Below are 14,984 nucleotides of genomic sequence, written 5' to 3'. Positions count from 1 at the left end.
CCATCGTCTGTTGAATGGCGCTAATGAAGAATTGAATCCGTTCTGCAATATGTTTTGTAAGATTTATTATTCAAGTTCAGAGTATTCATTATGGTCTCAAATAAACAGTTTAGTAGCTATGGAAAATATATATTATTGCGCGAAATATTATATAAAGAAATAAAGAGAAATTATTAAATTCTTGTGAGAAATAATTGTACATATAATTGAGGTAAAAGTTCATAATAATAAATAATAATTCAAATATTTAATAACGTGTATGAGACAATGTGTCATAAGGTCTCAAGTCTCATAATTTATGGGTTTTCAGACATGTGCAAATAAATCTATAAGATAACTAAAGTTTATCCAATTGGTTTATCTATTAAGATACCGCAAGCACACGCACATAGAGAGAACAGTTTTCTTAAAGTATCTAAAAATTAAGCTGTAAATACAGCTGATATGAAAATAATTTTGTTAGACCATCAAAATAATTATATAAAACGCTTGAATTAAATGGTAGAGTGTTGAAATCTTTTGCAGCTTGTACACAATTGATGCGATGGTCTAACAAAGTTATTTTTAAGTCCGTATCCAGCAAAATGTTTGGACATCCCAGTAAACCCGTTCTTTTCACACTTGCACATAAAATATACGTGTTCACAAATAAATAGAATAAAACAAATATTATACTGCTATAAAAAGCGCCCGTTGCCAGAGTCCAAACGACGTACACAATCGCAAGGGGGTTAAATAAGAATGGGATCACGGGGTCACGGACGATCGCGTCCCGTTCCTTCCTTCACTTTCGTCAGGTACGCCTCGAAAACCGCGAGCGAAGGTCACCGAGCTATTAAAACCAGTCGTCTTCTTCCCTCTTGGCGGCGGCGGCTTGGCAATTATCGCGCCGCATGGCGCGGGGAGCCACCGGGGTGAGTCGCCCCGGCCGGTTGCACCGCGTCAACCCTTCTCTCGCGCGAGTTTTACGGCCCGCCCGGGACGAAATGGAAGTGCCACTTGCTCGTTTGAGCCCGCCGATTAACCATCGCCGAACGTGGCGGTTTAGACAAGCGCCGTTGCCGAGATATATGTATATACGAGACATCGTCGACGCGCGTATATCCCCGGCACGTGATTCGAAGAAGCGGAGCTTTGGCTACGGCCGGCTTTACGGCCATCGCGCGAAATTAAACTGCCACCCTCCCTTCCGACTGAACTTCGCCACCGAAGAAAACCCCCATTCCCCCCTTCGTTTGCATGCCTCGCTTCTTTTTCTTTTCTTCCTGCACGCAACGAGAACCCTCCTCGGTTCTTCGGACTCCCGGCACGTCGTCAGATATACCTCCCCCCCCTCCTCGTCTGAAGGCGTAAATTTTTTGCGCGCGGAAGGATAAAAGCGCCGCGCAAATCCGATCACCGTAAATCAAACACCTCCGTGTTTGTGTTCGCGAAATCCTGCTCTCACCCGAGAAATTTCTCAAGAGACGAGAGACGCGCTACATTTTCAGTGAGATCGTACGCTTAAAGACACCTTTAGAATCTGGGAAATATTTATGAGAATGTTTTTATTCCCTTTCTCTCTTCCCGCTTGAACCGTGCGAAAAGTTGAAACGTCCTCCTTAGAGAGACGAATTTTTTCCGCGCGCGAATATAGTAAGTTTCTCGAAAGCCGTCACAAAGGGGTTTCCATAAACCCCAATGCAAAAGGTTCACTCGCTGCGTGCGTGCCTCGCGAGCCACGGGAAACGTGGTGTACGCTGAGAAGAGTTCACCAACACCGTGCGCGTTCTCGGGAATGCCATAGTAATCGTCGCACATATAAGTAACGTATTCCGCCGAGAGACGTAGAAATTGAAATCGTCGCGAGAGTGCATACACTCCCTCCGGGAGCGCGCACCTCTTCCCGGAGCGCGAGAGGACCCGAGGATTATGAAATGGCGCGGTTGAGTAGTGGTGCGTGGTATCAACTAGGAAGAGAGTCGCGGCCGCGCCGGAGGAGAACGACGCGTTTGCCGGGACATAATAATAAAGAAATGGTTGCGGGGTGAGTTACGAGACAGGATAAGTGATATGGTAATGAGGTAGTGCCTTAAACGAGCTAAACTGCAGCCCAGAGTAAAGTGAGGCGAAGCTCGCTGTGCCGCGGCCGTAAGCGGAAAAAGGCGCTCTATCTCTAATAATACGGCGAATAAGACGCAGGAGAATCGAAGTATCAGTGAAAGCTGATCGGTCGTTCATCCGTTCGATTCAGTGAGGAGGGAGGGGGGGGGTGAAGTACGGAACAACATCGAGGTACGCCGTTGGGCCCATTGTTTTCGAGGGCGACGGCGTGCCCGTCGTAATGGCGGAAGTGAAAAACTCGCCTTCGAAAGTGTGCCGATCGCGCGCGCGCTCGAACGTGCAGGACTCGCGGGATCGGGCGAAACGCCTCGCACATACCTATCTACCCGCCGTGGGATTATCGAGAGGAGGTATCCCGCTGCGTGAGTTTTTCGCCCGTCGAGGACGAGGCGATCGGCCGGGACGAGTGACGAGCGACTTGTTATATTCATATCGGTGCCGGAAACGTTGTTGAATCTGTTCCGATCGAGCGGTTCTCCGAGCGCGCTTGCTTCTACCACGCTTAAACGCGGCCCCGTCTCGGCGGAAGGATGGAGAATCGATCATTTTACTCACCGATCGCGGAACACCGATGGCTCTCGGCGGTCGGCCGCTGTGGCGAAGACCTGACAGGCGGATCCTGAAACATAATCGGGGAAAAACATTCATCAGCACGAATGCTTCTAGAACCGAGAATAATGGCATTGACAAATTAAGAAACGATCCATGAATTCTTACAAAAAGACTTGTCGACTAAGTAAAAACTATTAAGACCAATTATTGAAAACGACAGATTTTTACGTCGCGCGTCGCTGCCAAGCGACAATAAAATAATAATTTCAGTTCTACTTGACGTATCAATTCATAGAGTGGGTTTACGATTAGAATCGGTCACGTTTATCTGCGGCGTGAAGCCGATTATCGTCGGCCGGTCCGGCGAGTGAATTTTCGTCCTTTTGACAGCCGCTAAACCGATCTTGACCGTAAGCCTGTAAACTACAATGTTGGGATTCCCCGGCACGCCCGTTGTTAAATCCATTCGCCACGGACGTGTAAAACGACGACAAGGCCGATAGCCCCGAGAGGCTCGTCCTTTCGGCCGGACAGCTGTAAAATTGACGTTGGAATAGGCGCAAATACATTCTGCCAGTTCCGATTGCCACAACGATACATCACACGGCGTGTATCGCGACGGAGAGTACGGAAATATCAATACGTATATGGAAAGATCAAGATCACACACCATCCCAGAATGGCTCTCCGTATGATATCCGATCTACGATAATATCATTCTTAATGAAGGATGTAAGTGGCTCAATGGGCACGATATATGCGTGCAAATAACACTTTTGCAATTTCTAGATGTACATGCAACTTATAGCATTACCGTTACAAAACGTAATAATACCATCGCAATTTCACTTCTTGTAAATTACAAGCGATTGTTCGGAGAAATTTCATGTGGTCTTTCGCAAGAGAAAAAACTTCTGATATCCTTTCTGTTATTCGGGAGGGAGAGAGAGAGATGAGAGGTGTACATCTTGGATTACGAATGTTATCTGTGACAAGAAGAAGAACGCGGGTCGAGATATTCGGAAAACGCGAAGTAAATCAATGCGAAGTAACGTTAACGTGGACACGAGCGTTTCGTTGCCAAGCGCCGGGATCCTGATTAATGCGATTCGTGACGCGTCCGCGCGCGCGTATAAACTCGATCCTGATTAATACTGTTTACAGCCCCGCGAGATACCGAGGGCCATTAATCAGGATCGAGTGACGACCTTTCTTAAGCTACTCCTTCGTCCTCGGCCGGACGGTGCCCCGCGCGTTCGCGCTAATGTTAATCTCGTTGCTTACGTGTACGCACTACTTTTCGGACCGGCTATTTTTGCCGAATATTACACAATTTGCCCCCTTTGTCGAAAACATCCTCTTGTGTAAACGGATTAACACGAGAATAAAAAGATTCTTGATCGACGATGGGATCTTCAGGATTATGCAATTCTGTTTAATCCTTCAAATCTACAATGCAAAAACAAATAATTTTATTAATTAATTTATAAGCCTTTAAAAATCAATATTGTATATTTATGATCGTCCATTTTTATCGCACACAATGGAAAGATAAATTGTCATTAAGGCTTGATAATATTTCAATTTATGAATAATTTAATGTGATTTTAGTAACGATTTGGATCTCAATCCTTGCTTAACGGATGATATCGAGGTACTTGAACGGGCCCGTAGGCTTGATCTCGAAAGCCATTAATCAGAATCGAGCTCGATGACCCCATCGCTACTCTCGACGCCGGTGTGCACCAGCGTTGACCTTGGATCTATAACTCGTGAGCGCAAATCCATGTATCGGGCAGGTGCAAGCAGGAAACGGCCAGATGACAAACGAGGATATCGTATCGGAAAGCTAACTATACTAAATACACTTAAGCACGCCGAACCTCGCGGCAATCTCTCTCTCTCTCTCTCTCTCTCTCTCTCTCTCTCTCTCTCTCTCTCTCTCTCTCTCTCTCTCTTTCGTTTGGCGATTTTTCTGACGCGACGAGGACGATCCGCGGATTCGCGTAAATCAGCATTTACTCGCGGGCTCCTTATCGCAGCCGCGACAGATGGTTCCCGCCGGTAATTATGACAAAGAGCGGATAATGAGTATATTTTACGTACGACGATTATATTCGAAGGCACGGATAAATTACGGTGCGCGACTCGCAAACTATGAGTTATTTCGGCAAATAAATTAATTCCTCATGCATGCACGTGTATGTTGTACATACGTATTAGTATTCTAGGTTTTCCAACGCTTCTGCTTCGAACGCGCTCGGCGTACATAAAATTCGACATGTACATAAAAGCGGACCGTTACGAGAACAAGCAGCTCCAGAGGTAGATCGGTGATAATATCGGCTGTTCCAACGTCGAGAGTGTATCGTAATGAACTTGTCAAGCTGGAACGGGCTTGAAATCGAGGTGTGAAACTGAAATTCTTCCGCCGTGTCCAATCGTCCGCGGGCCGTCACTCGCGGGTCTATGAGTTGTTGCGTTCCTCCTTTTTTTTTTTCGGCGCGCGAGCGAAAGTGCAATGTCGAAAGAATCCGACGGCCGGTGCTGCGCAACGACTATTAGGTGCTCGGCACCGATACCGACTTTCGGTGGCTTTATTATTATCGCCTGAGAAACAACGCACACACACACACACACACATACACACACCCGGATACATCGCCTTGCAAATTACGTTGTTCGCGCGAATGATCAATCTTCGGCTGCGCGAGCGCGTTTTGCTCGTTTCTTGAATTTTAGAGATTGAAATGTAAATTAGATCTCGCGCCGTCCGACCGAGAGAGCGTCAGGGATTAGTCGAGTGCGCCGCAACAGGCTCCGAGAGGCTTTCAAGCGTTTCGGCTTTATGCGAATGAAACGGAAGAAAGTAGATCGAATCGGCTATTTGCTAAGTCAATTCATGTGCCTCTTTAAAATCTTGTTACTACGCGGCACTTTACGTAAATTGCACAATTTTTATTTAAAAAAAAAGTTTGGAAGAATTTTGTACAATTTCTGATATGTACTAATTCATTATTTGCAGTGGATTTATTTAAAATATTAATAAAAAAAATTTGTCAATTCTAATCACTTTCTTGCAATTTTTGCAATAACATAAAAAAATGTAACTTTAAAACATAAATTTTAAGATTAATGAATAAAACGTACGTGTGTGAATATATTATACATGTTAATTTTGCAAAAAAAAACATGTTTTTACACTTTGTTTCCAGATTGTGTTCAAAGTTTTACGTTTTATTTAACTTAACACAAATTTTCCAACTATACACGCGTCAAAAATTACATAAGAAACATTTGTTTTGATTAGAGTTACTTGATTAAAACTTTCTTGCCGTGTAATGTAATCCTCAATGATATTCCAAGTAGTATCGGAGCAATATTAACGACAACCATAATTAACGTATAATCCAATCAAGCGACTTACGCGGTTCTACTCGCGAGCGAACGAACAAGCGGCACAGACACTGCGAGTGCGCAATTTCTACACACAGACGCGGATTTAAATATAGTCGTCACTCAGAATTCGTGCGACGGTTGGAACTTCTTTTACGCGGCGGGACGGACGAGAAGGGGGACGAGGGGGAGGCAAAGGGAGGAAAAGAGGCACTTCGTGAAGTGCACCTAAGAGAGCAGCGCGCGGATCCCGCGAGGCTCGAGCCAAGTCGAGAGCGAAATTAATAGCCCACTTGTCATAACAGCCAACGATAGGAGCGAGCGTGGCAGTCTTCGAGAGAGAACCGGACTCGCGGTGATCTTAACGGCGGATATAACGTCCAGCCGCGAGCAATTCGCCGTGACGAATTTCCTACGTCAGTTCACCGCTCTCCCTCAGCCCGACGACGTGACGTATGCAAATCGCGCGTCCAGGAAGCTAGGAAGCTCCTTTTCGCCGGATATTCGTGTCCACACCGTTGTCGGGAGGAGAAAAAGTACAATCGAACATCGACCGGGAGAGTCGGCTGAAAGAACGCACGACGGCCGAGACTGGACAAGTGCAGTGGGAACGCAGGCCTAATTTGGAAATTGCGCCAGCGAGCATAATTTTCTCTCGGTATCCCCTTAGGAATTCCCGTCCGTTAAGACTCGGATCGTTTCAGAATTCTTCGTTATTAACGGGCGACGCGAGGCACACCATCGGCGCTCCATCGGTCCTCAAAAGGGATGAGAAAGGAGGATCTCGAGCCGGGTATACGCGGCCACGCGGTATTACGCGGTAACGACGTTACGGCGCCTCCTATTACCCGCGCACTTTTACGCAAAGCCGAGCGGCAAAACAAAAGTGGAAAGCGGGACGGGATTTTAAGACCGGCCACGGCTCTGCCTCAAGTGGCCGGCGCGCGATTTTCCGAGGCGAAATTATGCAAAATTGTCGACGCGCCGATAAAACGCGCCGCCGTAAAATAACTCATTGCTGACGTAACGCGGCCAATTCGTCAAAAGCAGCGGCAACGGCGGCGGCGCTCCCTCTTTCTCTCTCTCTCTCTCGCCACGCGAAAGACGCCGCCATCTTTCCTCTTAACGTCGACGTCTTAGTGTTACGAGATCACCTGTTATCCGACCGATAATGTATCTCCTCGATAATATTTCACCGACAATTCCCGGGCTATTGAGAGGCACACGATCTCTTCGTACGCCGCGTCTAACGTTTCGATATTCACGTCGTTACTTAACAGCGCGGAACACCGCGAATTGACGCGCGACATGTGGTAGACAGGTATCCGAAGGATTAATGTACGCAATAATACGCAAAGCCCCTCACCCTCCATTGCAGAAAATCATATCCGACGCACACACGCTCCACAGCCTCCAAGGCGAAAGAGAGAGAGAAAGAGAGAGAGAGAGAGAGAAATGCCCGGCGCGATCATAAAAATGATGCCGGCGTGGAAGACGCACGTGGTTCCGGGTGACACCGGGCGCCCCCGATCGGGCGCGTCGCGTAAAAAGTGCGTAAACGCGAGAACGCATTCCTCGGCGCGCGATTTCAATTTCACCCACGGGAGGACCGTGCCCGTTACGTTTCGCATCGTATGGCACGGTCGGCTTCGATAAAGATAAGATGCCCGGCTCTCCGTTCGGGTGAAAGTTATTAAAAACTGGACCGCGAGCGACACACGAGAAACGTATATACGTACGATCGACGAAAAGTTAGATCAAGGACGTCGTCGGACGAAAGCGACGTTTCTACCGATTGGCATCGAACGGACGGTACGTTTTCTCGTTGCAGCTTTATCCGCGGCTGCCTCTTGCATCGCGGTCACCCACTTGCATCACTCCCGATGTTGCGTTCGCGATCGACAGACCAGGGAAACTTTCCTAAGACGCGAAAGAAACTCGAATTAACACGTACAGATGGGCGATTTGGAAATTCTCAAATTTTTTCTCCCCCCAATAAACAACGGTGAATTGTAATTTTTACGCGAGAGAGCTCGGAGAAATCGAGATATCTTCTTTTTCGCGCTTTGGATTAATAATAGAATAATTTCGCGAAGCGTCTCTCGTGACAGCTCAATAATAGCGACTAAATCGGAGTAAATAATTACAGTGATTACAAGCCGTGACGGGGGCCGAGGTCATCGGGACGGGAATGACGGAAGTTCCCTCGTCATTGCCGCGATAATTAATACGGCCAAGCATCGGCTGTTAACCCGCTTTTACGGGGGACTAACACATCTCCGACCTTGCCTCACTCTTATCAGTCTTTTAAATCCATCCGCGATCGGAAGCCACCGTATATAAGAGCGCCGAATGATCGATAGCTCTTGCGACTGACAGCGAGGTTTTCGATATTACATCAGCGGCTAAAAATACACATTCGCGCCGATCATCATGAAATATGACGTTTCATTGACACTGCACATTTGCCCCGGCGCAGGAGTTCAAATTTAATCGATGAGAGAGTTACTCATTGAATTACTTATACGTATTATTAATTTAATGCATAGTAATTTAAATTAATAATAGCTCTCGGATAGGAATATTATTGTACAAAGACATAGTTTACTTTATAAACAGCTTCGTCACGTGTACGTATACGCAACATACAAACCTTCAGATTCAGAAATCGATGTGACAAATTAATTTATTTGCGAACACTGTTCCCTTTTTCCTTTTACCTTTATAATTTCTCTCTAATAATTTCGTGATAAAACGGCTTTTATATTATATACTGCTACGAAAAGCGTCAAGTAGAGGCTACGACCGTTACTAAATTTGGGATCGACGTTGTCTCGACATGACGATGACATGATATTCTTGTTTGCTTCGTCTCGCGGCGAAATATAACACGTGTGCGAGAGTCGAGCTGAACGCGAGTTGCCGTCGTCGTCGCGACGGCGATCGGCCACGGCGCCACCTTATCATAATCGGCCTTCGACTTCCTGGTACGCCACGGAGCTCGCATAAGGACGAATTCAACGAATTCTCAGAATGCTCCGTAAGCGATTCTTCTTTCGCTGTATATAACGTGAGCTAACGTGCCTGCACGATCACGATATAAATCGCTGTCTCTTACGGCATCGTTATGTGAAGCCGTGAAATTGGCACGTACGGGAAGTAAGAGAAAAAAAGAACAATAGGATTCCCTATAATAAGAATCCCATGACAAATTCCGTCAGTCTTTACAGAGAGATCTGATTTTGTTTCTCGGGATAATTTTAATTTGAGAACTAAGGCTGAGAAAAGATTTTAAAAATTTTAATCAATTATTGCCGCTTTCTTTTAATTGTATTATTAGAATAAAAAGTACAAGAGCGTTATGTACCAATTGAATGTTAAATTAAAACTATAAAGATAAATGCGTGACAGACGTAATAAAGATGCAATATTAGATTCAATTTAGAACATTAAAAAAGTAATAAAATTCAATACTCTATATTTTTATTTTTTCATTACATTTAAATAATCAATCAGTTTTCGAGCTGATTGCTTTTATTGTGTGTAGGGTAAAGGCATGCAATATGGAACAGTATGAGAGATAAAACGCTATGATATCTCGAGAAATAAATAGCGATATTTATCAACAACTATAAATTACTTCTCTGTAAATTAAAGAGGGTTAAGAAACATATATGTCTTCCAATGTTAAGAAAATATTTCAGAAACTGATTAAAATAGCTATGTATATTGTTTGTTTCCAGTGGAGACACGAAAAATGTCGTGCTTCAGCCAATACGTTATCTTTTATGTGTTCAACATGTAAATGAATAAGATTGAAGCAAAAACTTTTAAATGATGAAATAAATGTACATTTTTAACATAAAAATACAATTTTCTGCGTTTTTACATAAATTTCTTAGATGTTCTATATTAGATAATTTTTTTCAAATCAAAAATTTGCTTTGTATAGTTTAAAAGTTTTTCAATATTAATAAATTATTAATATCACTTACAAATCTTAAGTAATTTGACGTTTGTTTTATTTAGAAAACCCCATTTTTTGTGTCTCTGTCTACCTTTTAAAATCAAGTGTTCCGTATTATATTGTAGTTTTTAAGTGAACAATGATGAAAAAGAATGTTTGCTATGCATTTCAAAATCTACACAAACTAAGCATACCGCTACTAAGTTTAAATCGGCAGTAATTGGAACAGTTACCCAACTCTGGGGGTAAAAGGAAGGGCAGACTTCAGTTTCAGACGTGCCCGATTTCGCTCACGAACGGAAAGAGATCACAGCTTTCTGATTAAAAATTACCAATTAATATCCCCCGCCGACGTTCGCCTAATGTCCATGCCCGCCGTTCTCCATTCCCGACGTTTCTCCAGGATGAAATTTAATTCTCCCCTTCCTCCTTCCTGCCTCTTAATCGACACAATCCGGATGAAATCGAGTCGAGTCCCCCCTTTTCCCCTCCCCGTGATTGCGTTTTCGTAGATTAGACCTCGGTCCGCCACCGAGTCCGAGATTACCGCGCGGACGTGGACTCGGCCGCCTAGGAATCTCGGGGCTCTCTCAATTATTCGGCCGCGGCGCAATTGTGCAACCGCCTAATTACATTATATTTTCGCGGAGCGGAGAGCACGCCGCCGCCGCCGCCGTCGCGGTCGCCGCACCGTCGTCGTCTCGGTCTCGCGGCAACGGCGGCGGTAGGCGCAATTATCTTGGCCGCGCCGGGATGAAAGGCTCACGTGTTTCATTACGGCACGATATCCGCCCCCGTGGGAAGAGAGACGGCGAAATTGCCAGCGCGCGAGCGAGAATCCTATTACGCGAGCGAGAACACGCGCGTTTACGACGGAGACCCCGTTGATGACGGGCCGATCTCGCCCGATCGAGTTCTCCCACGCCTTCTCGCTTCTCGTATACCACGGTGACTTTTCCTTCGCGGCGGCCCTCGCCGAAAATTTTCACCGCAACCGGAAACCCCGCGGCCCGCAATCGTGCGTCTTAATGTCGCGTTATTTACATACGCTTATTAGCCGATAAGCGCTAATTAGGGAGCCGGACCGGGGCGCGTCATTAATATCGCTATGTTATTATCGCGATATTACCAACGTCGGTAGCATCGGCTTCCGCGAGGGAACCGGCGGCGACGAACGTGATTTAAGCGCAATTATCGCGCCCGGGCAAATTTGGCGAGAATTCCCGTGTCAGAGCTGCGACTCCGGCAAGGACTCGGCTTGTAATTTACACGTTCGGCGAGCGCTAATTAGGGATTCGAGGCTGCAGCCCGGCGACATCCGCGGCGCATCTCCGAGACGTTCGTTCTCGAGTGCCGAGTCGCGACTCTCGTCACGACGAAGGGGGGAAAGGAGAGAGAAAGGGAGGGATGGGAAAGATGATCCCTCCCCCTCCCCCCGCGTCCCTCCGCCTCGCAGGCGTATATACGTACATCACCCGCGGATGATTTACACGGCCTTACATTAGCACAAAAGAGGCGGCCGGTAACGTCGCAGTTTGAATTATGTAAATCCATTTCGTTCGCGTTTTCACCGCTCGCGCGCTCGCGCGCGCGCGAGTGACACCGGTTTCACTTGGAAAGTCAAAGCGATTTCCACCGCGCGTAATCGAAACGCGAAAATAAACGCGTGTCGTCTAATACGATGCCGACCAATTTAGAAATTAGGACGTCGCGTCCCACTTGCGCAGGCCGGCCGCGAAACGAAACTCGCGTGCCGCAATCCGCCCCCTCCCGCCGTCCGTCACGTTTAGCGTCGGGCGGGCGTTTGTCGCCGTTTTACCGGCCGTCCGCGTCCGTTTCGCGGTTTTACGAGCCAGGTGTACGCGGGCGCGCGGGCTCTCCCACACGTTGGCTCGACGCTAAGCCGATCCACTCGGGAATTTCAATTTCACCGCGCTCGCGCGCGCATAATTCATCGCGGCGACGGCGACGACGACGACGACGGTCCAACGACAGTTTATCGCGTTTTATCGCATCGCTCTATTACTCTCCCACGAACCTGTCGAAGGTTCCACCACGCCGCGACTCGCCGCGATGTTAATTAATTGTTCGCGGCCGGGGCCTCGTACGTCTTGCGCGCGCCGCGCGTACGGGGCAGGTCGGCGGAATTCCAGCGTGCACGTTAATCATCCTATTCATCGATCCCGATGAGATCGATGGGGCGACCGGACGGCTTTTTGCGTAGACCTCCGTCCCGACCCTCACGACTTTCCAAAGAGGCTTGAACAACGGAATCGCTCCGTGGCGAAACACGGCGAATTTTCGACGCCGATCGATACATCCGTTCACCAATTTGTACGTATAAATCTCGATTCGCGAGAAAATGATGCGTGACCCACATTCTCTACCTGCCGCTATATTTCACGAGTAGAATTTATTTCACGCGGGTGCCTCGCACGAGATGCCTGCCGGCGGGGGAGGCGGGGCGAGGGTGATTAATCTGCACTTTCGATCGAGGCCGAGAGAGAGAAAATGGCGGTCGCCTCGAATGCCTAATGATCTAATGGCCCTCGCCGATTCGAAGCGCGGAAGAGTTGAGTCGCGCGCGCGGCGCACGCGGCGGATTCGCGTCTGCCTTTCGCCGCTACTCCTTTCGCCGTTTCGGATGCGATGTGTGCGCGCATCTCTTAATTGATTTCTTCCGGCACGCGGTAATCACGACGCGCGCTCCTCTCGACGCGGACGGGGAGTCAAATTGATTTCACCGTCTTTTCCGGGCAGTTCAATAATCTCGCTGTGACATGAACGAAAGAGAACTGGTCCTTTAATAGTCGTGTGGCAATTCTAATTTATCAATGTACAGAGAGAGAGAGAAAGATTTCTCTAGAATGAATAAAATTTTTTAAAAACAAATACGATTATGTATTAATGATATTGTTCAATACAATGAAATAATACTTTTTTCAATCAATAAAGATAATGTTTCGTATAACACTGTATTGTTTGAATAAAAATAAATATCCTTCATCATTATATACTGATAATCCAAAATTATTTTAAAATTTGTATTCAATTAAATTTTTAGATGCAAAATCGTTCTTTCTATCGTTAATATAAATAAGATTATCATATAATGTTAATATCAGAAATTAACGAGAGAAAAAATCGTTATGTTTTTGTATAGTTCAGTATAATTCTGCTTTCCACAAAGTATTAACAATTAAAACTTCTTTGATATTATATAGAATGAATAACTTTGAAGCTAAAGTATTAAAAAATTTAAACAAATTTGTTTTGACTCGATATACTGACCTGTTTATCGTATTATTTTTGCTTAGCGTTAACAAGCTCTTTATATTTGTTTGTTTTGTTGAACAAAAAAGGCTATAAACAGTTTCGAAATTCTAGCAATCAATTCGAGTGTCCTACTTAATTATATATTTTGATAGGATTCAACAAAATTATTTTCAGATCTGTATCTAAATACATTTCAGCAACACCGTTCTTTCCGTGTACACACGTTCGTAGAAAGGAATTTCAGATTGAAATTAAGATTTTTCTCTCCGTCCACGGTCGTCTCGATAAATTTCTCGAAAGTGGCGCCACGCGAGGATTAAAGCCAAGGAGGCAAGGCTGACAGGACACTAAGAGCGGCCAGAAAAATGTGTGGCGCCGCGCCGTGAGGATCCTTTCTTCCTCCCGTTCGACGAGGATTCTCGATCAAGGCCGCGTGCCATGCGCCTGGGTTAATGCCGCCTTCATTCGTGACAATTAAATGCAATTGCCGAGGCCGTGGCAGCAGTTCAGCGCGGACAAAGCGAGCGCTCAGCCGCCGACTCGAGCCGCGCTGAACAAAGAGGTCCTGCGGCTATTTTTAGCCCTCTCGTTGCTCTCCGTCGCGTTGTATCCGCGCGCGCGCCGATTCGTGCGCGTCTCTTCGTACATACGTGTCGTCCCTTAACCCGGGCCCGTGCAGATGCGCCGGATGCTGCATCGGCGAAACGAGAATGCATCGACGCTTGGCCGCATCGAGAATTTTTATTTGGCGCGGGACATTTATTGGAGGCTGGAACGAAGGAATTTCGAATTGGGAAGAAAATTTAAGACACGTAAAGCGCAGCTGCACGTATGAGTGAAAATATATTAAATATTAATTTAATTAATTTAATAAGATTTCTTTACGCTAGATTAAAATAGTGTCAATCCAATTATTCTAATACTTTACGATGTATAAAGTAGATAAAATCTAAAATTCTTATTACATGGACAAAATTTTCATCAGAGTAGTGATAACGTCTAAAAATATGTAATAGAGTTTTTACGTACACATGCATGCATACACAGAGAAAAAAGACTCTCGTTGCATTAATTGGAAACCAGCTGTTAAATTCAACTATATTTATTTGAAAACGGACGTATCAAACCAAAAAAATGCTTGGTTTTACCAACTACTATTGTAACATTTACTGAATATTTAGAAAGGTAAAATTATTTTTAGTTACGTTAAATACTTAATTAACATTATTTCATTCAACATTTGGCGCTATCTTTCAAAATCACGCGGATATCGGTTCACGCCCCCTCGTCGAAAATATCAGCAGAAATGGATATCGTGTCACACACGACGGAGCGGTCACTTCATCGCGGCCTCCACCACGATTACTTCCGGGTTCTGGCGCATCCTCCAGATGCACGATGATTAGCGGTGGACGGGCGCTAAACCGCGGCACAACCCCTTCTTTTGATTACCGTCCGGGCTATCTCCTGATTACGCAAACCATCACGGGGCTTCATGCCCTCGGTATTGAAAAACGGCAGCTTTTAACGGCGGCTTACGTAAACGCGCTGGTAAATCCGCGAATTTGCGCCTTTAAGCAGCGCGATTCCAACCGCTCGTTCGAGAGTTACATGTCTGAGAGCTCCGAGTGACCGTTTGCGAGTTTTCGAGGTACGAAATCACGGCCGCGATCTTCCCCTCGCTGTAGGC

The 14,984-nt window shown here is 46.0% G+C and overlaps 1 protein-coding gene across 1 annotated transcript in view; it reads right to left on the bottom strand.

Moving 5' to 3' along the window:
- Positions 1 to 1,251: 1,251 nt before the first annotated feature.
- Positions 1,252 to 14,984, bottom strand: part of LOC105830999 (ras-related and estrogen-regulated growth inhibitor) — a 90,195-nt gene continuing 76,462 nt past the window's right edge. The window contains exon 6 of the transcript XR_004963286.1: positions 1,252 to 2,722. The gene's annotated coding sequence lies outside the window, so the exon portion shown is untranslated. The remainder of the gene's footprint in view (positions 2,723 to 14,984) is intronic.

This window comes from Monomorium pharaonis, chromosome 5 (assembly GCF_013373865.1).
Source record: "Monomorium pharaonis isolate MP-MQ-018 chromosome 5, ASM1337386v2, whole genome shotgun sequence".
NCBI classification, from domain to species: domain Eukaryota; kingdom Metazoa; phylum Arthropoda; class Insecta; order Hymenoptera; family Formicidae; genus Monomorium; species Monomorium pharaonis.
The sequence above is the reverse complement of the archived record's forward strand: the minus strand, read 5'-3'. Positions and strand labels throughout refer to the sequence as shown.